Source organism: Euprymna scolopes, chromosome 14 (genome assembly GCF_053919585.1).
Source record: "Euprymna scolopes isolate OS-2025 chromosome 14, ASM5391958v1, whole genome shotgun sequence".
In the NCBI taxonomy this organism is placed as follows: domain Eukaryota; kingdom Metazoa; phylum Mollusca; class Cephalopoda; order Sepiida; family Sepiolidae; genus Euprymna; species Euprymna scolopes.
In genome coordinates this window covers 83,261,509-83,288,043 of record NC_136495.1, presented here as the reverse complement: position 1 = coordinate 83,288,043, position 26,535 = coordinate 83,261,509, and the positions used below count along the sequence as shown (strand labels likewise).

General features: G+C 33.5%; 1 protein-coding gene across 1 annotated transcript in view; it reads left to right on the top strand.

Annotated features, from left to right (window-relative positions):
* The window catches only part of LOC145293139 (cGMP-dependent protein kinase 1-like), a 448,649-nt gene that overhangs the window by 38,950 nt on the left and 383,164 nt on the right, over positions 1 to 26,535 (top strand). The window lies entirely within an intron of this gene.

The following is a 26,535-nucleotide window of genomic DNA, read 5'->3' as shown; positions in this document are numbered from 1 at the left end:
TTGTCCCGAACGATTCAAACTCAAAGCAAGAATGACACAACGCTAGAATCTTAAAACACGAATTTTATTCAACATCCTTAAATTTAATATCACACCGCAATAGGTTGGGGTAAGGTCGGATGATAAAAAAAAAACATCATAAAAGAAAGAAAAGAAAACAAGGTGACAAACAAAAAAAATAATATAAGAGAAAATGTATATACCATATCCATTATGGTATGACAGTTCGGCCAAGGACAAGGAGCGGGGATATTGGGATGCGGAAATCAAAATAGTCACTTAACTTTATCCAATTGGACTTTCGTGTTTCATAATGTCTCCGCAAAGTTCATCATTCGCGAGATTTTTCCTGTTTGGTTTCTTCTTGGATGGGGACGCCCGTCGACATAACGATATTTTTGTTCGTTGCGACCCTCTTCTTATTCATCTTTAATGTCTTCGCCGTGAACTTTCCATGATATACATTTTCGGCCGAAAGAATTCAACTCCTGTTTATTTCAGCGAAATCTGTTTACGCTGCGCTTTGGGCATTCCTGAGCACCACCGGCTCATAGCGAGTTTTTTTTTTATTCATTATTCATTCAAACGTAAACAAAACAACCGGTCCATTTGACACCGTTCACTGCTCTCCCCAGTCTCTTTTTTCTTTGCTATTTTTTCTTGCCTCTCAATTTTTTTTATACGAACGCTATCGTTTTTCACCGTTGACAAAACGCTCAGTTCAACAACTGCTTTCTTTATTCGTCCGCGTCGATTTCACTTTTTCTTTCTCTCCCTTTCTCTTTTCATCAGCTGCGCTGACAGTGGGTATTCTCGCGCATTGCATTTTCAGAGGGAGGAAGGGGGTGTACGCCTCGAACACTAGTGCCTTTATTTATTTGTTATTATTATTTATTTATTATTTTTTTTTATTGAATTTAAATTCACGTTCGCCGTAGAACTAAGAGATAAAAAAACTATATCTTATTCCGTTATGATTATTTCACCGTTCGCCGTAGAACTAAGAGATAAAAAAACTATATCTTATTTCGTTATGATTATTTCTTAATTTATCAACCGATATCAACCAGCCTCTCTACCAATATAACAATATATATATATATATATATATATATATATATATATATATATATATATATGCGTGATGCACCCCTTCTATTCGTGATATTATGTGCTGGCATTGAAGAAGGGACGTTTTGGTATCATATAAAGATAATACAAAATAAATTCTAGAAACGATTGTACGCCATATATTTGTGTTGTAAATTTTTAGAACTGATATAATTAATGTGCTAACTTTATTTGCTTCAATCTAGTATATACGTTGTATTGTTATCATAAAAAGGGTACCGTGTGTGTGATCGTCTAAATGTTTCTGATATATTCTTATCTAATTATTTATATCCAGTTGTGTGTGTGTGTGTGTATGTGTGTGTGTGTGTGTGTGTGTGGTACATGTATTTTGGACATACCGTCTTCATGCGTCGTTGATCTTGTCCACATGGAATTCATCTTGTTCATGGAGGTGAGATTGAAAACCTGTTTTGGACGAATATTCATTCACTTCAATACGATGAATGGTTTTATATAGTTTTTATTCACCTTCCAGATGTCGATCTCATAAGAATGGAAAGTGAATCTCTTTGCTTGCATGGGTCTTATTTTTACACACGTCAACGTCCCCCCAGTTAAGAGGAATGGGGCGACCTGTTAAGCCGTCTGTTCTTCTCTACGTCCAAACACAAACTCACTGACTCCAGCTAACCTGATCACGTGACTCACGCGCAGATCCGATCAGCTGACCCTCACTTCCGGTAAAATGTGTCTACAATATAATTTACCATATTTCTTTCTTATGTTCGACCTATTTCCTAACATTCCTTCCCCTCCTTTTGATCAAAATGTATGGCGAAGACATACATTTTCTACTACCCATATTTACTAAGAAGGAAATACCTTAGCTCACTCCACTGGCAAAGAAAACTGTCACCTTATTATCCAATAAATTATAACATCTAATAAATACAATAACATCCACAAATAATATCACATGGCGCGAATCCTTTCGCTCTCTAAAGTCAACAACTCCCTTTGACCTCATGACCTCTATCTCGCATCTTAGGATGATGCAGAGATCACGATAATCTCTCGTCACAGCTATAACGCGTTTCCATAAGCACATGATTCCTACGAGATAAAAGATTTTTCTTATAACATTACGAGAGCATTTTCCTATGTCTCCCGCCGAATTACGAATCCGGAGAAAAATCCTATGAAAAAAGACGAAACAAAAAAAAATTCGACGACCCTCTCGAAAACTTGAATAAATACCGACTGAACCCTTGACTCTTCCAAAACTTAAGAACTAGTGGACGCCTTACTCATAACCCATTAATGTGTCTTTTTTTCTATTTCTTACTTCGGTACACTTATTTCTTTCTTTTGCCCAATTTTATTATTATTATTATTATTATTATTATTATTATTATTATTATTATTATTATTATTATTAATTCTAACAACATGTTCTTTTTTAAAATTAATCATTATTTAAATAAACCCACAAGGCAAAGATCACTCTTTCTCCATTCTGCGAAAAAAAAAACATGTCAAAGAACAAGAAAAACATGCACAAACTAATTCGAGAAAACATCAATTGCATAAAAATAATAATTAAAAAAATCCTTATAAGCATTCACAAAGTCTCATCTCACCAAGAATAAAATTCCAAATAACAAAACACAGATTCGTGGAAACCCAAAATTGTCCACATCATCAAATTCTGAGATCGGCTACATCACCTTTAACATTTCACAGAATATCATCAAAAATAAAAAAAAAATCACAGTCGTTTACAAAAAAATACATAGACATTTACAATTAAAATACATAGTCGTTTCCAAAAAAAAAAAAAAGACTCACTTATAACTTCCAAACAATCTTTTATCAAAACAAAAGTTCAACAACAAAATAACAGATCCATGGAAACTAAAATTGTCTACGTCACCCAACTCTGGAGTTTTCTGAAAACAATCACCTTTTACTTATCTGAGCCACTCTCACTGACTCCAGTTAACCTGACCACGTGACTCACACTCAGATCCGATCAGCTGACACTCATTTCCGGTAAAACGTGTCTACAATATAATTTATCATATTTCTTTCTTATGTTCGACCTATTTCCTAACACATATATATGATGAGAAAGATGAGGTAACAAGTTCGAAAGTTTACATAACAATGAAAATACTTAATTGTAGCAAAACACCCAAAATATACCTTTGTTTTATCAATACTTTCTTAAAAGCACGTTAACAAAGTTAATAGGAACGTGTATTATTGTTTATCTAATAGTAAGTATAAAATTAATAAATGCAATTTTCAGAATTAATTCTTTATGTTATGAAACTAACTATTAAAATATTATTAAAATATTATTAAAATATTATTAAAATATTATTAAAATAAGCCAAAAATCTACTGAATAGAATACCAGCGTCTCACTGAGGGGACATTTTCTTGGCATTAATGTTGCAGAATAAATCCATCATCTAATTGTGGTTAAACTGACTTTGATGCTATCGCTTCTTTTCATATGTTTCTCTATCCGCAGATACAAATTAAATGCGAAAGTATGAAAAACATCTTTTCCATTTGTTAAGATGAATTCAAATCATTATCTTTGTGTTTTCAGTTATCATGGCGTCTTTGTTCGTGCCGTTCATCCATAAACAACAATGTCGACGTTTCACTATATTTTGTTTTATTTATTTAAAAAAATACAAATATAAATAATGAAAATGATAATATTGGATTACCAGCTTAAAGTAGAAAACACACCTTTTTTTTTCAACTATTTACACGGCATGTATTATTGAAAAATAATTATATACGCATTCCATCAAGAACACAAGTATCTTTTTAAACAAGTTATAAAATAGCATTTAAGAAAGGACGTGAGTTGTTTGCATGAAAACAGATTATTATTATTATTATTATTATTATTATTATTATTATTATTATTATTATTATTATTATTATTGGCTCACATGGAGCTTTCACACAAGTCAACAAACGATCTGATTGGAAACCTGTGGTATTCTCTGGAAGCTGAGTGACAACAAGTCTCTCCACCTCCTTCGATAGCATTTGCAAATGAATTTGCATCATCGCAACAGCCGCTTACCATTGATTTCTCGCTGGTAGTGGCCATTGGTTTATACTGGAATTTGAGTGGCACTTAGCCTCCCCAATGTCCCAGTTCTCTTTGCGCTTGTCCAGCCGAGGTCTGGTTGGCGCTCGCTCCTCTGTCTTTCAGTCCTTATTGACCCTTTTCGGTCCTTTGGTATTATTTTTTTTGGGGGGGGGATCGGTGATGAAACAATGGGGGGAGTGCATGATGGGGGGTGTAGAACTTGTAAATATGCAGTTTCGGTGTTCTTCATTCCCTATAACGCTTATTCGTTATATTGTCTTGTATTATTCTCCGCATTCAAGGGTTTTCCTTAATATTTCAGTCGTTTTCATTATCGTTAGTCGTTGTACTTTTGCAGTTATTCCTCTGATTCCAATTTCTGACATTCTTTTTATTATTATTATTATTATTATTATTATTATTATTATTATTATTATTATTATTATTATTATTATTCACATTTTGTGTCTGGTTTTGGTATTGCTGGTCTTATAGTAGGCGGGTCATATACTAGATTCTTTGTCCTTTCCTCATCAATCTGAACATCTTGTGACCCAACCATTTTTGGTGGTCGAATTTTACATTAATAACTATTATAATAAAGTTAAAGTAGAGCTTTTATTACATGAACAATCCCGGGCAATCACCGGTTGCCTTGCAGACTCGATTTATTTAGTTGATGATACAACCAAACCAATGAAAGGTAGCTTCAGTTGGCGGATTTTGGATTGGTAATAATATTTGATAATACGCTTGTTTTGCGAAGAAAACAATTGTATGAAATTCGACTAAAATCGGGAGCAGTACCTGACGCCAAGCTTAATCTCCAAGGACGCTCGGCCTGAGAACAAATTCGATGGAAATTTACTTCGATATATGATTATGCATGGAGCCAATCAGAAGAGGGGGGGTGTTGTGGCGACCCCTGATTAGCCGGTTGGGATCGGGGAAGCTCCATTCTCCACCCATCCACCAGATTATATAAGCTTATACAAGAGCAGTTTTGGGCAGTTGAGTGCAGTTTCCCCAAAGTCTCTGACCGCGTCTAAATTACGCCGAATTCTACTGTAAATCTCTTTTGCTTGCAAGCGGAATAACATTTTCGTTACATATCGTATTTTGCATAAACAAAACAAAGAATAGTTTTGTGTGCAGCGAAACGAATCCTCGCTACTGATAAGATTACTGCAGCAAAGTTTTTCCTTCTGCCCCTACATTCACATCTGTTGACCCAACTGCTCGTGATAACATAAAACAAAAACATGTCAGATTCAAGTAATTGTAGCGACGTTTACGATATACGAAAATTGAATCTGGAATTATGGATGACCGTTCTCCAGGTGAAAGCGCCCTAGGTCACAGATAGTACGACACATGTTGAACTGTGGACTCTGAAGTGACTTCGTTTCAACTGCCTATACAATTATCTTGTACAGTGGTATTATATTAGTACTAAGCGCTAACGGCAGCAGATGACGCGACGTGTTCATTGTGGATTCTGAAGTGATTTAATTTCAACTGTCTATATACTTATATTTGTACAGTGGTATTTTATTAGAATTTCGTAGTCATATATTTTCTGTTAATATAATTTTTATAAAAAATAAAACCAACGGCTGAAGTTTTAGCTATTGCTTCTGTGAAAGAGTCTGCGTTGCTACCAGATCGGGCCGTCAAGCCGAGTTATTATTGTGAGAGGAGTACCAACCTCGACGCCGGAGAGGGCTGCGGCCGCAGATCAACAACAACGAATACAACGTAGCATGGGCCGCACCTGAATCAGCTTTTCTTGTTGAAACGAACTAATAAAAAATCTCGTCACACTCTGTCTCCGTGTAGACGATCAGGCCAAACTGACGTGTTGTGAGAATTGTTCTGGGTGACCAGAATAACTATTGAAATTGAGGGGGGGGCGTTCTGTGATCGGAAGGCCTAACACGAACGCATATACCGGCGCACTTCCCCAAGGTGGGGCACATCGGGTTATAATTACTATTATTGCTATTGCTAGTCTTATTACTTGATTTTTTAAATTATTGTTATCATTATTGTATTACTACTATTATTACCACCATCTTTACTTTATCATTACCAATACAACTACTAATAACAATGCAACTATTATTATTATTATTATTATTATTATTATTATGATTTTGATTTTTATTATTATTATTATTATTATTATTATTATTATCATTATTATTATTATTATTATTATTATTATTTTATTATTATGATTTTGATTTTTATTATTATTATTATTATTATCATTATTAATATTATTATTATCATTATTATTATTATTATTATTATCATTATTATTATTATTATTATTATTATTATTATTATTATTATTATTATATTGCAACATAGATCTTTTAATTTTCTCATTAACATTAAAACTGAAAATGGAGAGGTGATCCAATTAATGCTATCCTATCAAACTGTTGTTGTCATGTCTGGTTGTAATGCTTCAATCCTTATCCAAATGCTGCAGTGTTGCCTGTAATTGTTTTACATGTACTTTCACAAAATGTGCTCCGATGAACTTGTACCCATTCACTGTAAATACTTGATCTTCTTTCAGTAATGTCGTAAGTGGTACTTTCAACTAAACCCATTTTTAGTTTTTAAACCTTTTCTAAAGTTGAATCGCAATCATTATTGTGTTATGACAACAGGACCATTGCCAGCACCCTCAACATGCAAATCCGGACGGTTCAATGTTAAGAGCACAGCTCAACGGAGTTTTCAGCAACGGTTATGGTCTTTGGTGTGGTTTTAAGTGAGGGCCACATCATACCACTTCACATCTTTGAAAACGGCTTGAAAGTCAACACCAAACCGTACATGAATGTGCCGAAGAGTGTGATGATACTCTGCTGCAATCAGGTGCCCACTGGCAGGCCATGGGTGTGGTAACAGGACTCGGCTCCGGCCACAAGTCCAACGAAGCCCAGAAGTAGTGCTATGACTTTGTAGCATTATCTCACTGGCTCATCTCCTCCTCCGACCTGAACCCGCTGGCTACTTCATTTGGTTATACGTTCAGAACATCACCAACATGACCTCCCATAATACCAAAGCTAACCTGATCGCCGCTATCAGCCGAGTATCTGCCGAGTCCCGCCAGTGCTTGTGGAAAAGGTAAGCTCCCAGTTCCGAATCCGTATTAAAGCAGTGATTGAGGCTGAAGGCGGCTATATTGAATAGATATCAGCTCTACTACATAATCAAGTTATCTAAATTGATTTTTAAATAAACGTTTCAAAATAAAGCTGTAGTGTTGTTTTCTTTAGGGCGACAAATTTATCATTCCACCCTGTAGATGCACGATTCCTTGCTCTTTGATGTTTGGTAGTGAGTACGTTCAAGCTCAACGTCCACACTCATTTTAAAATGTCCACGCTTTACAATGTTGATTCTGCTCGTAGCGCCATGTAAAATGGGAACATGTATTCTTTCAGCTTGTAACTAAGATCCACCCAAACAATCAATGTTCGCCTCCATCTGTCTCCTATATAAATAGTTATCAAGGGAGATCACTCCCTGGTTATACTTCCTGTTATCAGGGAAGATTGCACGGATATTTCTTGTTATCAGGAGCAGATAATTCTTTTACCTATACAAACACCAGGATTATGAATGTTACCATATTCTGAGAAGACGCTCAAGATGTTAGTCAGCACAAGACAATCCCAACTCGAATCAAAGGAATTAAAGGTCTCCTGCAGTTAGATATACCTTAAGTGTATATTTGAAAGAAGGGTGTTTACCTTCCATCACCTTTAGTTCGAGTATTGCCACTTCACCATCAACTAGTTTACAAAATGTTTGTGTTAAGGAGTGTTGCAATGTGTTATATGGTCAAATAACCTACTTCGATGAAACTATGTAATGATTTCAAAATCCGCCGTTCTTTTCGTGCGAGATTCGCAATTGCATGGTATGAATCAACTTCACAACTCCAGACTCCGAGTAGGAAATATAGCTTTCTTATTCTCTCTTGTCGTATAAGAGGGGGGACACCAAGTGCCACCTGGATGTCTGCTTTGGTAGAACTTCCTATATATATCCGGCGACAACTAGAATTGAAAACTGAACCATCTATTTCTCTGTTGCTGTGAATGGAAGGATGGGGCCAATGGGTTGACAAGAAAGGTTAGTTGGACGCTTTTTTAGAATAGTCTATAATCCCTTTTCAAGGCTCGTGAATACGGCTGCATGTTTTTGTCCTGGGTGCTGAGGATGTTAGTATGATCCCCCCCAGACGCTACTTTGATCTCAATCAAAGAGTTTTCCAGCGCTTGATCAGTACTCTCCCGAATGTGGACATGTTAGCAAGCGTACAACGTTACACAGAGAATCTAATGTTTTATCTATTTTATTTTGAAAGCTCATTTATTCTTTTGATATTATTCTGAATAACGCGGCCGAATTTCACTTCTGAAGTTTTCTCTGCGCAACCACTTCTATTTCTAGTCATCTGTGATCCCTTGTGTTTACCTTCTTGAATTTCTTTCAAAATATTATTTATTTTTTTACTATTTATGTTTGTAAGGGAAACGAAGAAAGTTTCCGTATAATCTGGGAAAAGGAAAGGCGAAGCTATCACTCACAGGACCCGCGTGGTCCCATGCTAAATTTGGTGGGGAGATTTAAATAATTACATTATTCCCTTCTTTTATCAGTGGAATGAAGCCAAAGCAACAAAGATAAATTGGCATAGCATCACGCACACCACATCAACACATACTAGGAAATCATGCCTCCTTTAACGGATCATTAAGTCCCAATGGTTTAGAGGTCGAGAAAAATACTCAGGTTGATATTTTTACGCACCCGCACACACATGCCCATGTACTCAGACACAATTACACAGATGGACATCCATTTATTTCTTGTGCCTGCTGAACACACACACAAACTAAAAAGAAACGAACGTGTGTATTTGTATTTGTTGTTAACGAGACCAGAGCATACTAAACTACCATGGTTTGGTGACAGTCGTGTAGTAAACTAAAGTAACAAATATATCCTCACTTTTTAATGTGTAGACGTATATATATATATATATATATATATATATATATATATATATATATATATATGTATGTATGTATGTATGTATAGTGCCACGCAAAAGAGAAATCCACAAAATTTCCATGTAGAAATTCTTTTTTTATCGAAAGAAAAAAACTATTTTTAGGATCGGATTTTTTCGATTTTCGATACTTATCGGATGAATTTCTGTACAAAACATATCTAAGAACACTGCCAGACATATAAATTACCTTTGTGTGAAATTTTCAAAAGATAAGCTCAGTCGTTTCGGAGCCAATGGGGGAGGAATTGACACTCATACACAAAGTAACTTTTATATAATGGTAAAGATAATATAGCGGAACATTATGCAATATTTATTATACACACACTCTCTCATAACCATATATAAAAAAGTGAGAAAAAGTACACTGGAAAAGTACGCATAATCACCATAACGTTGTGTTTTCCTTTGTTGCAGTCAAGTAGCTCAATTATGATAGCGTCTTCCTGAAAATCTACTATTCATCGTTTTATTTGTTTGTTTGAACATAATTTTATTTCTGTTTTTAATTCCCCACAGAAGAAATGAAAATGAAATTAACTAGACAACCAATACGTCAAGTTTCATTAAAATTTGGTGCAATTAATAATATAATAACAAGGGCTAGGACAACAGCATATTCTTATCATTGTTTTTACTCTCAAATATATATCCGACACAGTTAGACATAGTTAATCAACCGAGAACTACATCACCCTATATAAAAGCATATAAGATATCAACGCGCTCGAGAGTCACAACAATGAAAAAAATATGCTGTTGTCCTAACCCTAACAATAACGAAACAACACTGATGATCATGATGATCATGATGATCATCATCATCATGAAGATCATGATGATGATCATTATCATCATCATGATCATCATCATCATCATCATGACGACGCCGACGGTGACGATGATACTATAATAATAAAATTGATATTAAAAACCAAAACATAATATTTTGAAATAAATGTAACATCATAGTTGAATAAAAAATGTAAATAGTTATCATATCGTTAGAATCCAAAAATTCTGTTGTTGACATTGGTTTCCCCGCTATTTTTTAAAGAAAAATGTCGGGTACCTACGATATATATATATATATATATATATATATATATATATATATATATATATATATAGAGAGAGAGAGAGAGAGAGAGAGAGAGGGGGGGGGAGAGAGAGTAACTTCAGGTTGCCAAGGTCCTAAGTGACAGTAACTTTTGTAGAACGAACTGAATTCGAACTAGGAACCACTTGACTATCGCCAGCTCCCATGTTAACAATAAAAAAAAATTGTATATATCAATTGATGTTTATAAACCGTAACTGCAACTGTTGCAAAGATGAAAGTAAAGTACTAATCGACTGTACAACTAAGAAAAGAGGCACAAGGCAACTGGACCACGTAGTTGGTCGTCAGTGGATACTGAAACGAGTAGTTGAACATCAGTAAGCATTCGCGCAGGTAGCCGAGCGTCTGTTGGACGTCAGTAAGCACGGGAAGTTGTTAGCTTGACGTCAATGGATACTGGAACTTGTGGAAGCGTTGGAAATGCAGAAAGCTGCAAGATCCCACAGAAGTTAGCTCACGTCACTGGAGTTGCTAGAAGCTTCAGGAGTAATCTGGAGACTGCTGGAGTCGCCTAAAGCTGAAGGAGTGAGCTGGCGTCACTGCAGTTGCTGAGAGTCGCAAAAGTAAGCTGGAGACTGCCGAAAGCTGCGAAATTGGATTGAGGTGCTGGTAACGGAGTCCCACGAGGCGCGTATCAACAGAAGAGTATTATTGAACTGTGCTAGTTAATGAGTTGTTCTTTAAAGGACGGTTTGAATCGCATTAATAGTTTGGTAGATAGCCCTGAAAAAGGCTGTTTGGATATTGATGCTGCTACCCTACTGGGATCACCAACTTGACAACGTCAAGTCTAGATTATCTCCTTTCTCTCAAGTCAAACTGGAGATTTCTCTGAAAGAGTCGCTCGTTCTATGAAAATGCATTCATGTTTCAGAAATTGATCGTTAAACAAACAAATGATTATAATTAATTTCAGGCCGAGTTTCTTACAGGCAAAAATGTCTGGGGTGTTTATTGTCTGTATTTATATAAATCTCGGCTCACAATAAAAGTCAGTTGTTTTTGTTTAGTTTGCGAAAAATTAAGTTATGTGGTTCTCTTTATTGTTGAAAAATCGTCCATATTTTTAGCACGCATGGTTGTGACGTGTTGGTCACGTGTCAGTCTTAGCCGATAGGTATAATCGAGTTCTGTATTAATGTAAACAAATGCGCGATAACACCACAACATAACTATTAATGCTACTATCTTTTACTTATTCAACTTTTGTTGTATTTATTGTGTTTCTTTTGTAAAAATTATTCAAGTTCGAAATGATGCATACTATAATGCATATTAATATATTTTTCATTTTATTAAGGTCAATTCCGATTTTTTTGTGTGTAGGTGAATAAATAACATTTAAGAAATTATCAACTCAAATAATAAAACTTGTTAGTGAATGAGTGAAATAACACTTGAAAATCATCGAACGTTACTTTCGCACAAAACATATAACAAACCAACAAACTTTAAATCCTCTTTAACAAATTAATTTAAAGTAAAAAAAATATTTATATATAATACGGAAATAGACTTATTTGATACTTAAATGACTTAAGCTGCCACTACTCAAATGTTAGAATGTATATTTTCAACTTTCATCAAATCAAACTGAGATTATGAATGAATACAACACGTTCATTAATGCTAATTCCCTTTTAGACAAGGAAAATTTTACAGAGATTGCTTAAAATTAAATTATTTGCTTTTCTTTCGAAACAGATAAGTATTTCCAAAAATATTTTTTCTGTATTTCAATTTTTATTAAAAAAACTTTTAGAACATTGCTTAAAGTCCATATATACTTGTTTTCCTTCGCCGTTTTTACCTCACTCGGCGGCAATGTGCATGCACAACCTAAGCATTTATTCACGAAATGTGTGACATGACAACTAACTATAAACACAGAAGAACATATACTTTAGGATAAAAAATAAAGTAAATAGCATTATTAAATAAAAAATATCTATTATTCTTATGAAATTTCCAAAGGTAAACGGGAAAAATAGCGGGACAAAAAATCTTCCAAATACTAATAATATAAATATGAAACCTCATATATTAGTAGGTGAAATCAATACAAAAATAATACCTGTAACAACAAAACTCATTCTGTCAACGTCAGAATATGTTTATTTGACTCACAAGTCAAGAGTGTTAAAAGTTGATGAAACACAAGGAGCGATAACGAGGTATACCAAAATCTAAGAAATTAGATTGGTTTGAAATTGGACATGGCTTAACTAAAAATATGATCTTAAAATGTAAATCTATGTATCATCCGGCTTCATTTTTCTTTCATAAAGGAAGCGCAAAAGTTTAACCGATGTTTGTCTAGTAGCACAAAAAATAAATTCAAATTAAGTGACTGCATTTGACTTATAACTGTTTCGCTGTAAACAAACTCTAATCGAAGCTGAATTGATATAACAACTCAATTATACAACGGTGTGTTTCCCACAAGATTCAACTTTAACAAAGTTTTTCCAGTTTAAATATGTGACGCACCATCCTTATCCGGCACCCATTTGGTCTGCCAAGCGTTCCAGAATATGAACGTAAAATTCCGTTAACGAGTGAAACAAGGCGAAATAAAGTTAACGAGAGACTATCGTAAGAATGTGGTTTGTTGTAAACTTTATTTCTATGGGAGAATATGTTCAACGATAAAAAAAAAATTAAAAATAAGAAAAAATTAAAGAAAATAGTAAAATTGAGGTGCGGACATTAAACGAAACAAATAAAAGAATTTCCGGGTAACGACTAGCGCATCATTAATTTCTGTACAAGTTTTGATTGTGTGGCAGAGGAGAAACAGATTACCGCGCTTCCATTTTGCCACCAGTTCACCCTCGATATGTAAAAGTTTTTAAATTTGTTTTCTCAATATACTTCATCGACCGGTGTTCACTTTGCGATTTCACATTTTAATTTCTTTGTTTCTTTTATTATCTTTCGTTTTTATGATCATGTCTTGGATTTCAGTTGTGTAATACATTCCTATTGCGATTGCAATACCATTTCTTCCATTCACTTTCTCAAATTCCAACTCTTCTCATTAGTAACCCGTTCTTTATAAATTAGATTTTTACTTACGTCGATATATATTGAACGCAAAATTTGTTTATCGGTTTGTCACTTTTCAAATGTCATTTTATTCACAAAACAAATTGAACGGATATGTTTGATTTTAGATGCGTCTTACGTTAAAAGTAACATTTTCATGCATTCACTAATCTCCTAAAACAAGCTGTCTAGCGTTCGGTCTGTCTCGATTTGAAATTGACGCCTCTTTCTATGATATTTCATAAGTGTAACGATTAGTCTGTCGGTATGTTCTGTTTAATTTTGAAATCGTTTTTATCCGTTGAAATAACCGAAGCTGAATGGTTGCATCTCAAGAACATTATGTCTTGTTTACCGAAAGAGGGCACTAGCATGGAGATCCGACGTTGCCCGAGATTGAATGAATGTTTTGATATTTCCATATTGTTATTGGCATCGAAATCGGTAAAATTGACCAATTTTCAATCAAATCTATTGATTGCCTGATCTATTTGGGAACCCATCGCGATGCTTCATATGCCTCCCGCAGTGACTTACTCCATTATAGTCTACATTGCACTGCAGAGAATCTACTTTTGATTATATCAAATTGATTTGATATATAATGGCTTGAATTTAAGTTTCAAATGAAAAAGTCAAGTACCATGGTTCAATTGTGCTCGAAATAGAAACATTCATTTTGAACATGACCATGTCATATCAAATAACCTACTGTTGATTTTAGATGTCTGGCCTGTTTGTGCAGTTATAATGGCTTAAATTAAAGTTTAAAATGAAAAGGTCAAGTATTACGATTTAATTGTGGTTTAAATAGAAACATACATCTCGAACGTGCCTCTGTTATATCAAAGAAGCTACTGTTGATTTTATAGTTTGCCTTTCTGCTTGTGTGGTAATAATTTTTTTTAAATACACTTGTGATGTTAAGCTGTATAAGGTGTTAACTTTGCTCAAAATCGTCTGTTCCTTCTTTCATCGGATTTTTTCGATTATCGATACTTATCGAAGACATTCCGATACGGAACCTATCTAAGAACACTGCCAGATACAGGAAGTACATTTGTGTAAAATTTCATAAAAATTATTCGAGCCGTTTCGGAGTACATGGAGAATTAACTCTCTCTCACACAAAGTTCCATTTATATTATGGATAGATAGATAGATAGATAAATTGAGATGTTCTATGAGGCCACCTCTTTCTTTCATTCTCTCTTTCTTTCCCTCTTTGTATATATATTATTTATATTTGTGTTACAGCAGACCCGAGAACATCGGTAGCGTGGGTGTAAAATCAAAAACAAAGGGGGCGAATATCTAGTTAACTATGTCGAATTCTCTTCAGCTTGTGTTTATATCTGTCTTCTTTGACTCCATTTGTTTTAAATTTGAAATCGGCGGTACTGATGTCATACTGATCTTTGTAACACTAATATATAACAGAAATATTACGCTCTTATTTTGATATTTTCTTTATAATCGATCACTCCGCTAAGGCTATCTCCCACGAACGTTACACACACACACACACACACACACACACACACACACACACACACACACATATATATATATATATATATATATATATATATATATATATATATATATATATATATATATATATATATATAAACACTACAGTGTTTATATATATGGTTAAGTGTTAGTTTTACTCATGTAGAACTGCTTTAAAGCTTTACCGCGCAGTCATTTTGCCACCAAATTATAAACACTTTTTACTGATCATAAGTCACCTTCTCAGCTTTATTTTGAAAACAATTTTCAATTTTCGTCCATTAAAACAAAAGTTATAATAAAATTACTGGTGTCCAAATGTTCTCAGAATATGTAAGGAACGTGAGAGACGGTTTCTTCTGATTGGCTGTTGGTTACCATAGCTACTTATCAAACATTGATGTTATACAGAGACGATTTCTTCCGGTTGGTTACCATAGCAACTTTTCTACATTGGCGTTTTATCTCCAATGTCTTTTCTTAAAAACACGGTATTTTAATATATTCATATAAATGAGTTACAATTTCTATAATGTATTATCTCATTCTTTTACTGTAATAAATATTATTTTTGCATATACAAATAATTTATAAATCAACATAAAGAAAAGCCAACACTTTAGGGTTTTATTGTGTCAATTAACAACAATAGAGAGGGTTGTTTAGTTTTTTCTCTGATTATAATGATAAAGGCAGATAGGGATTTTGAGTGTCGTTTATTTTGGTGTCTGTTCCTAACGGGAGAAAATGGAAAGGAAAAGCTTTTTATTAAAGTCTTAGTACGTCGTTGACACCTTCATAAATCATAGCAGAAATGTCGCTCGCATGCCATCTTTCGTTTACGACGTCGCCTGTTAATTCTGTTACTCTCTTTTTTCTTCCTTCTTCCTTTGTTTATTTATTTAATTACGTCTTTTATTTCACTGTTTCGCCTCAATGCCAACTGTTTGTAATAATGTCAACTTCTGGGGAAAAAACATTAACTAAAGGAAATAAGGAGAAAGGGAGGGACACATAGAGAGAAAGGGAGAAATCAAAGAGAGAGAGAGGGGGGGTAAATAGTGAAACCGAGAGAATGAAAGAGTGAAATGGATAACATTGGAAGATAATTAGGGGAAGGGGTTTATTGAAATCAGACGATGGCATAAATATTTTTTTAACATGATTTTCATTAAATTATTATTAATTATACACAGAAGTAATGAACGGCTATATTGTGATCAAGTATATATATATATATATATAGATATATATATATATATACATATACATATATATATACATATTGTGGTCAAATATATATATATATATATATATATATATATATATATATATATATATACATATATACTTAATCACAATATAGCCGTTCATTACTTCTGTGTATGTTTATGGGGGGCAAAAATTAGACTGAAATTAAATTCTTCATTTAAAAAAGAAAAACAAACGAATGAGTATCTTCTTGATCTTCCTTATTTCTATTCATAATGTTTTTTCATCAAAACTAAAAGAAATTTCAAGAAATTCATTATCGATTTCAATTTTTGAACTGTTTCTAAAGATTTGTTCAAATATAATTTACTTTCTGCTATCTGTTTATTTCTGAAATGATTATTTAAATTTTAAACTGATGAAGGTTATTTTAATAATTATTCAAATAAAAAATACTTGTAGACTTAAATTTTTATATTTCATTCGTTTAATAAAGAAAACAGATTTTCCAACACTAGTTTGTTCCAAATATTTGTTTGAAAATTCCACCTTTTTTACTATTTATGCATATTTATATTTTGGAATGGTATTTGCGGCTTCTACAGTTGATTTTACCTTAAAAATCATTATATATAAGATTTATAGGTAAATTGACTGAACTTCAAAAAAACATAAAATTTATTGCTTGGAAAAATATTTAACAATAAATATTTGAAAAAATATATTCTCTCATAATATTTTTGAACATAAATTTTTTCATAAAAAATAATTCAGTATTCATTATGCCTATCATTCAAATGAATAAAAAAGATGATTTTGAACACAAAATAAAAATATTATTACAAAGCAATGCCTGGAAAAATTATGGATTACATAGAAAAATGCGAGCATGAAAAGTAATATAGTTAAGATTAAGTTATTAGCTGTTTTTGTTTTACGGCATATCAACCTTTTTCGGGTTATTTAATGCCGAATCTAGTTACTTTGAGGAACGATTTTTAATGGAGTATATTTGTTTTTTAAGTCAGATTCTATTTAACCAATGGTTGGGACCCCAACAGGTACTACCACTCCGGGTCAGAGTGGACCTGGGAGCAATGGCAATAAAAGGGTTGCTCCATACTCCCCAAAGCCCGTAAGGTGGGGCCTCACCATCGGATATAGTTTTAGGTAATATCCAGGACCGTTAAGATTAAATTTAGAAAAGTAAATGAACTAGTTGTTAAAACTAAAAAAGAAAAAAAAACTGGATATTCTAGTAAAAAGTATAATGAATTTATAATTTAAAATATTGCAGCATTAAGAATCTTTTTTAAATATTCCATTCATAACATTATATATTCAGTTCTTAAAGCTGTAATATTTTAAGTTATAAATTTATTATATTTTTGCTAGAATATCTTCTCTTTTTTCTTTTCCTGTTTTAACAACTAGTCCTTTTACTTTTCTATGTTTAATCTTAACCTTATTACATTTCATGCTCGCATTTTTCTATGCAATAATAATAATAATAATGATAATAATAATAATAATAATAATAATAATAATAATAATAATAATAATAATAATAATATATGTGTGTTTGTGCGTGTGTGTATGTATGTATGCGCGTATGTGTGTATTAGAGAAGACCAGAAAAACATCGCTATCTCGTGCGCTGTGTAATATTTTGATCCTTTGCTTGAGTTTAATTGTCACTACTTTTACCAATCCGTCGATATTTGTGTCAGGAAAAAGCCAATTTTTTTTTCCTTTTATGAAAAGGACATGCTGAGGTCATGCTGACCTCCGATCGCATCTTCCTCTCAAAAAAACGTGAGCCATCATTTTCCAATGAGGGAGCCATAAAAAGAGACTGAAAGAAGATCAGTAAAGGAGGTCTATTATAGGTATTTTTTCTTAGGATCTTAGACCGATTATCATCATACACCTATTTTTTAATTTTCTTTAAAATTAAGCATTATTCATATATTAAAATCTGTTTATCCGTAGACACGTGTATCGTGGTTATCGACTCATCAGTGTAGCTGAATCTATCGGTATTCGACACCAGGACTCAAGAGTCTGAACCCGTAGCTCTACCAAGGGAGCCAGTCTCTGCTAGTATCAAATATATCGTTTTTTGTAAATATCATTTATTTATTTGATTGTCATATATTAGAAAAGTAAATCGACATTCAATAATGACAGCAGATTATAAAACACAGTAAGCTCGCCATATTTTAAAGAATATATATTTATTGCTATATTCAAACTATATGACATGCTATATATTAATATCGATAAACACATATAAATGCAACAGCAAGTCCTGTGAGGATGCATACCAGAAAGAACTGTTGGAAATAATTCATGCAACACTCACTATGGCCATGCAGTTCTTACATAACTTGAAAATTGGGCTATTAAACCTGACATAGTGATATGAGACAAGAAGGAGAAAGAAGCAACCTTAATTGATGATGTTGTGTCCCCAATGATGTTGTGTCCCCAATGATGTTGGGTCCCCAATGATGTTGTGTCCCCAATGATGTTGGGTCCCCAATGATGTTGTGTCCCCAATGATGTTGGGTCCCCAATGATTTTGTGTCCCCAATGATGTTGGGTCCAACAGAGCTGAGAAAGAAAAAATAATGAAATTATAAGGTTTTATGTACAAAAAATAAAGGAAACTGGAATCTTAGGAAGATTTCCATCATCCCAATAATTATAGAAGCTACTGGACTCCAAAAGAATTTTCAAAACTACCTGGCAAATATACCTGGTAAACCACGTACAAGAGAGATTCAAACAATTGCACTTTAAAAAATTTTTTAAAGATGAATGTATGATATAGCGTGCAAATGTTTGACATTATCCATTGTATGGGATTGCCATCCAGTGGTGGGTACTGTTGGTCACTGGTGGTTGTGACGGTGATTGACATTGCTTTTCAACTGGTTATTGTCACTTCTTGGTGATGGGCACTGGCGGGAAATGGCAAGCAAATCGCCAGTTTACAATTCTCGGGCACTGTCATCGAGTGGCGGGCCTATTATCCATGGTGGCCATTGCTCTTTTAAGTTGGTTACTGTTATGTCATGCCACTAACTGAAATAGGAGGCACTGGCTTATACTGCTATTTCACATTTGTTACTACTGTTTTGGGGTTATTGGCGTTTACTCGGATTACTGTCAGGCATTGGCTACCTTATCGACTGTCGCTCAGTGGTTGTAACTGTCGCTCAAAGGCGGTTATGAACAAGTCGTATTTTGCTCCAAATCTGTACAAAGTAAAAAGCACTCGACTCTAATTTCTACGCAATCCTTTTTTGATGCGTCACTGTTTATGTACTCGTGAAGAATAAGGATCGTACGATTTTTTAGCTATGATGTTCAATTTAAATTTAACTTTACACGGTATTGATTTTGTATAAAAGCTGTCGTTATTATTTTATGGCGTGATAAGCTTAGGCTACTAGTACGATGTCGTTTGATGAAATAATAAGAGGATAATACAGAATAGTTTTAAATGGCGCAGTGTGTTAATAAAATATGTTGCCTGACTAATTTTACATCTGCATTTTTAAATTGTGACAAAAAAGTCGAATTCGAAGTATGAGAAGTTAGAATAAAAGTGTTTTCATATAAAATATTCAGAAGCGAAGTTTTAAGAAATAGTTCTGATTAGATTTAATTCTGTAGAAGCACCTTCTTCTTTTAATTCGCTTTCGAAAAGGGATACTTTCACAAAATTTTAACCGACTTTACTTTTTATCTGGAAATGTAAATAAATCTTATGTGAAATTTAAGTCTATTTGGAAATGGTCGTCTTGTAAGGTTCAAATTATCCAATTGTTTGTTGTTCGATGACGCCATTTTGATTAGATTGCGCGAGGTGTTTTTAACCGTTCGAAATGTTATTTATTCCGATATTCCCTTAATCTGATAAACGTATGCGGGCAGTTAATGATATTGATCGAAACTTGTAAAGGAAAAGCCCCTTATTTCAAGCAGTATCTACGGAAGAAGTAATGTTAAATTTATCGAAATAAGAACTAAACACAGACAGCGCTGGTGTAAAAAAATAACAAGTCTTGGAAAATCCACAGTCTTCTAGGGGGAGCAGAGGTAGAAAATAATTAGTGAGTATATATCGTGCTATAACCCTTAAATACGACTCGTTTTGGAATGTGAATCTCTTTGAATTAATTATAAAATTTATGTTAACAAATGAAAGTAATTGGTAATATGCGAAACATTTACATCATATATTGGTTAGCAGTCTGACCATATTAAATTCATATGTGGTGTCTGTGTTTGCAAAGTTATAATGTTTGTTTTTTTTTTCCTGAACGGGAATTATTAACGTTATATATAATCTAGTTGGTATAATGTAAGTATTAATATATATGTAGGTATTTAAATAATTATTAATTTAAAAATTATTACAACGAACTTCCTAATATTATCAGTCATGGATGTACGAGCGACTACATGAGGATTTCTTTGATAAAAGAGCGTTAACTACTTTTTATACTTTCTTATTTAATGATCGTTTTTTTTTTTCAATTTTACGCTAAATATTGTTCTAGTTCCTATATTCTGCATAATTGAATAGAATTTATTATTATTATTATTATTATTATTATCATCATCATTACTATTATTATCATTACTATTATTATGTATATATTAATTCGATAGCGTGTGTGTTATTTTCTATGTTATGCTTACATCCGGGTCGTTTGATTGTTATGTACTTCCATTTCTTGTAATAAATAATTTTACCAAGAATTCTTCATAAGTTTTGGTTTCGGTTTCCATTATAGCTGATGGTACTCAAGTCATTTAATTTTTTTTTTAAATAATTTTACTAAGAATTCTTCATAATTTTGGTTTCGGTTTCGATTTTAGCTGATGGCACCTTAGTAATCTATTTTTTAATAAATAATTTCATCAAGAATTTTTCATTACTTTTGGTTTCGGTTTCGGTTATAGCTGAAGTTATATATATATATATATATATATATATATATATATATATATATATATATATATATATATATATATATACAGGGTGTCTACAAAGTCTGGCTACATTATGTAGCCAGACTTTGTGGAAGCATCCTGTAGATTATGTAACCAGACTTTGTGGGCACCCTGTATACACCCACACACACACACACACGCACACACACACACGTGTGTATATATATACATATATATATGTGTGTGTATATATATATATATATATATATATATATATATATATATATATATATATATATATATACAGGGTGCCCACAAAGTCTGGCTACGTAATCTAGAGGATGCTTTCACAAAGTCTGGCTACATAATGTAGCCAGACTGTGTGTGTGTGTATATATGTCTATATATATATATATATATATATATATATATATATATATATATATATATAAGTTTGGGATTCAATTCCGATTCAAGCTGATGAACCCATATATATATATATATATTTTAATTTTTGAAATTGCAACTTTATAATATATAAAAATCGATAGAAAATTTACTCTATAATAATATATACGAAATCTACAAGAATAAAAATATTATATTTAATCTTACTTCACAACCGGGCTATGCCTGATTGCTTAGATAAATAGTTTTCCAGTTTTACAAAAAGAGCTACAATAATATCAGTGTGTCTCCATTTACGCATCAATATATTACACATGAATGAGTCGTGTATATTTCATAAGTTTTGGTTTTTGGTTTCAATTCAAGCTGATGCATCCAAGTCATATGGATACATTTTTATTTTTGAATCGCAACTTTATAATCCAGTAGAACCCCAAGATACGGCATTAAAAATTAGTAACACAATACAGTACAGTATATGATACGCATGTATATAATGAAATAATATTATAAATAACACCGTAAAGCGGGACAAATACCGTAATAAGGACCGGATATACATTGTATTCCACATCGTAACCTGATAAGACGTATCCTAGTGCCACTACATCCTGGGGTTCCACTCTATATAAAAATCGATAGAACATTAACTCTATGATTATATTTGCGAAATCTGCAAGAATTAAAATATCATATTTAAGCGTACTTTACAACCGAGCATGCCTGATAGCTTAGTGTGTTTTTTTAAACTGCAAAAGTATTTATCTAAGAGTCAAAATAATACTAGAACGTCTCTATTTACGCTGAACATCTACAGAATGCCAACATCAATCTATTACATATAGTTGTTGTTGTTGTTATCATCATCATCATCATTATCATCATCATCATTATCATCATCATCATTATTATTATTATTATTACTATTATTATTATTATTATTATTTACTCACTAGGAATAGTCACACAAGCCATCATCAAAAATTGATCTTTGAGAACAAGTTGTGGTGTTCCCTGGAGTCTGAGTGACAACAAGTCTCCCCAGACTTCCAGTACACTCCACCTTTTTCAAGTACCTTTGCAAAGAATTTGCATTATCGCACAGCCGCTTCCCCTTGATTTCTCGTTGGCGGCGACCATTGATCTTCACTGGTATTTGGGTAGCAATAAACGTCCTCAAGGTTCCAGTCCTCTTTGCACTCGGCCAGCAGAGGCCTGACTAGTGCATTCTCTCCTCGGCCTTTTCATCCTCCTTGATCCTAATTAGTTGATGTGGTGCCCATTCATGATTACATTTATACAAAAAGGGGCTTATCTTGCAATTCTACAGTTTTCATGATTCCATGCGATGTTCCTTTGTGTTTTGCATCTGTTGCCGTTTCTGTATCCAGTTTGTGTATGATGTTAGTCTCAACATTAAAACGGTTTTCTTTAATATTTCTGCAGGTTTCATTATAAAAATTCGTTGTTTCTTCTCAGCCTCCTTCTTATTTCAATTGCTCTCATTCTTTTTTCAAGTTTTTCAGTATCGTTCATAGCGCTCCTACTATTAGTAGTGTTATCTTTACCTCCTTCATTTTCCAGATCCTTTTGGGCTCTCTGGCCAGGTCCATGTATTTGCTCCACTTCTCAGTTTCCTTAATCTTCACTCTGTGGCCTGCTGGAACGGCAAAATCTACAATTTGGCAGGACTTTCCCTTCTTATTAACTATTATGACATCCGGTCTTCTTGCTTGGATGGCTTATCCGTTTGTATACCCATGACCCATAGGATCTTGTGACTCTCACTTTTCAGTACTGCTGTCGGTCTGTGCTTGTACCATTTGTCTGCGTGTTCAAGATGCAATAGTTTGCATAATTGTCACTATACTCCCTTTCTCCACGTGATCATGTCTATTTTTATATCTTATTTGGGCTAGTTTGTTGCATTTACTTATTATGTGGTTTATTTTTCGTCTCTTTGTCCGCAGAGTCTGCATTTACTGTTTTCTTGTATCTTGTGGATCCTTGCTTCTGATGTTGTTGGTTCTAATTGCATTAATTTGTGCAGCTTTTATTAGTGATTGTTTCCCTGTTTAGGTTTCCTTTTCGTGCCTATTTTCAAGTGTTTTCGTTAATCTCTTCTTTTGTTGTACTTATGAATCGTCCATGTAGCTGTTTTTCTTGCTATTTTTCTACGCTCGTCGTATTTCCCATCTCTTTTTCTTTCTTGTTTGTTTCTTCCGTGTCTTCGGTGTTCTGCATTATGTATTTTTCTAATTCTTTTTGTGTGTTATTTACAGTCTTCTTCCTCTGTTTTTCCTTTTCATATATATAGTCGGTCAGTATCATCATTCTGTAGTGCATTGTGCATCGCCATTAGTTTCCTGGTCTTCTGGTCGAGATTCCTCAGTTCTTCTTTGGTTCAGCTTATAAAAGGTCCAGAATATCTTGTTAGTGAAACTGCCAACGTGTTTATTCCTTTAATTAGGTTTCGACATAGTTTAGTTTCGAGGAGCTTTCTTGTTCTTCTTAGGTATCCCTTTTCTTATTTTCTCTTTCATTTTCATTGCTTTGTAGCGTCTGCTTCCAGCACTCTCGGGTATTTGTAGATATCATCTTCACCCAGTGTCCTCATTTCTGTTTGATTGGGCAGTACCATACCTTCTGTTGCTGTTAGTTTTCCCATCCTTGTGCTCAGCAGTGCGCACTTTTCTATATCGAAAAGATTCTGGTCGTGTTTATTGGGGTTTCTAGTGTTGTCTTTGTTTTTTCAAACACTTTCAGGTCATCGATGTACATTAAGTGATTCATTCTTTTTTCTGTGTTAGTGAACTCGTACCCGGCTTGACATTTTCTTAGTATTATGTTCAGAAGTATCCTGGATGTAATGAACAGTAATGATGATACGGAATCACCTTGGAAGATCCTTCTTTGTATTTTGATTTCAGTTATCATCAACTGTCAATTAAAGTCTCCATGTTCTCATTTTCTATCGGATTGGTTATATTAGTATTTTGTACATTCATGCTTGCGGTATTATTTCATGTGTTTTCGTATAGTCTAGCCATGTTAAGTTCTTTTTTCTACTTTTGACCTCTTTCAGAATTCTTTGGTCTATGTATAATAGGTCATGTGTTCCCTTTTTCTCTCTCATCTTTTCTGTTTCTCTGGGAGTGCAGTTAGTATTTTTCTGTTCCCTCGGTTGTGTAGTTAGTATTTTAAAACTAAAGTTAACGAGACAACCTCCTATTATAATTATTATTATTATTATTATTATTATTATTATTATTATTATTATTATTATTATTATTATTGAATTATTGACGGCTAATGTGTGCAAACATATGATTAACGAAAGTTCAGTATTCGCAATAATTTGTGAGCAGATTTACTCCTTGTATTTTCGACCTCCACATTCCAATCTGTTATCAACGCGTGTATCTTCTCGGTTGAACATTCTCTTACACAAACTGACCTGCTTTCCAGATTGTGAAGACTAGCACGCCTCACTTGTCGACCTATTCTTTATAGCACAGAATAAGGCTTGTGCGAAAGATGCTCACAGTCGACCCGTGAATGCTGATCTTGAAATAATGGTTCATATCACCAAAAACCCCAAATCGAAACGGCTTTAGTTAAAACAACAATACTTTACCAACATGCTGATTGATTCGGAATCTCACAGAGAGCTCAGCTAGAAAGTATCTTTTTCTTTGCTGAACTGCCCACAGATAACTAAATGAATCATATCAGAAATAGACGCACTTGCCTTAACGTTGAAATTCCATATCAATTAAGTACGTCAATATAATGGTTCGATTGGACCTGCTCAGTTGCCATTGCGCATAAATCGCAAGAATTCCACTTTTTAACCGCCGCCAGAAGACAACTGAAAATAAATCAATAGTTGTAGCATCAAGAAACCAAATCAAAAGTTGTATAGCTGCAGCTGAGCGTACGTATACTGTGATGATCAGAAATCATATCGTGACACAGAAATGAACAACTCGCGATTCTTGACAATCGATTACATGTATAGTGGGTGATCAACAAGCAATTTGCTGTAAACTAAACTCTGAACCCAGCAAACCAAAACCTCCCCAATATTTCATTAAGAAGCGAAACTGCACTAAATGATCTGATTATTGACTCTCCTATCTTCTGTTTATCATATAAAATCTATAACTTACCAACACACACACACACACATATATATATATATATATATATATATATATATACACACACATATATATATATATATATATATATATATATATATATATATATATATATATATCTTATACCTGGTATAATAATAAAAAAAAAATGCTCTGCTGCGCTGATCCGTGTTTGAGTATTTTGTAGTACGCTAATCATGATTCTTCTCGTTTAAATGTGGGCAGTGTCCGTGGCTTTTTACTTATCGAATTGATGCAAATGTTCTGGGTAGCACAAGGAGACTCGCCATCCCAGGCCTTGCCTCCCTGCTTTCGGATGGAGTAAGTTCATCGCTTATTATATGAGGCATATTCACCACAATGCCGATGGGGCTGATCAGACGTATTTTTTGCAAGGCCAGAATGCTCCTCTTCTTGGGACGCTAGCTCATTTACTAACCTTCCGACATTTTGTCACTTCCCTCGCGGTGGGAGAGAGGTAAATACCATGTCCTTTAAAAGCTCAATAAGAAAGTAATGGCAGTATCATGCTTACCTGATAGCTGGAAACTTGACTCTGTTTTACCAATTTTCAATAACTTGAGCGGAAGAACCAACCTGCAAAAATTTCGCCCAATAATTCTCTTAGCGAAAATCTTTGGAGCAGTAATCAATTTAACGATTGTTCACAACCTTGAAAATATTAAATTTCACTTTAACCAACAGTAAGAAATCGATTATGTATACATATATTACGCACTGTATAAGACAGATAAAGATAGGGTGGCAGTCTTAATATATCCAAGACCCT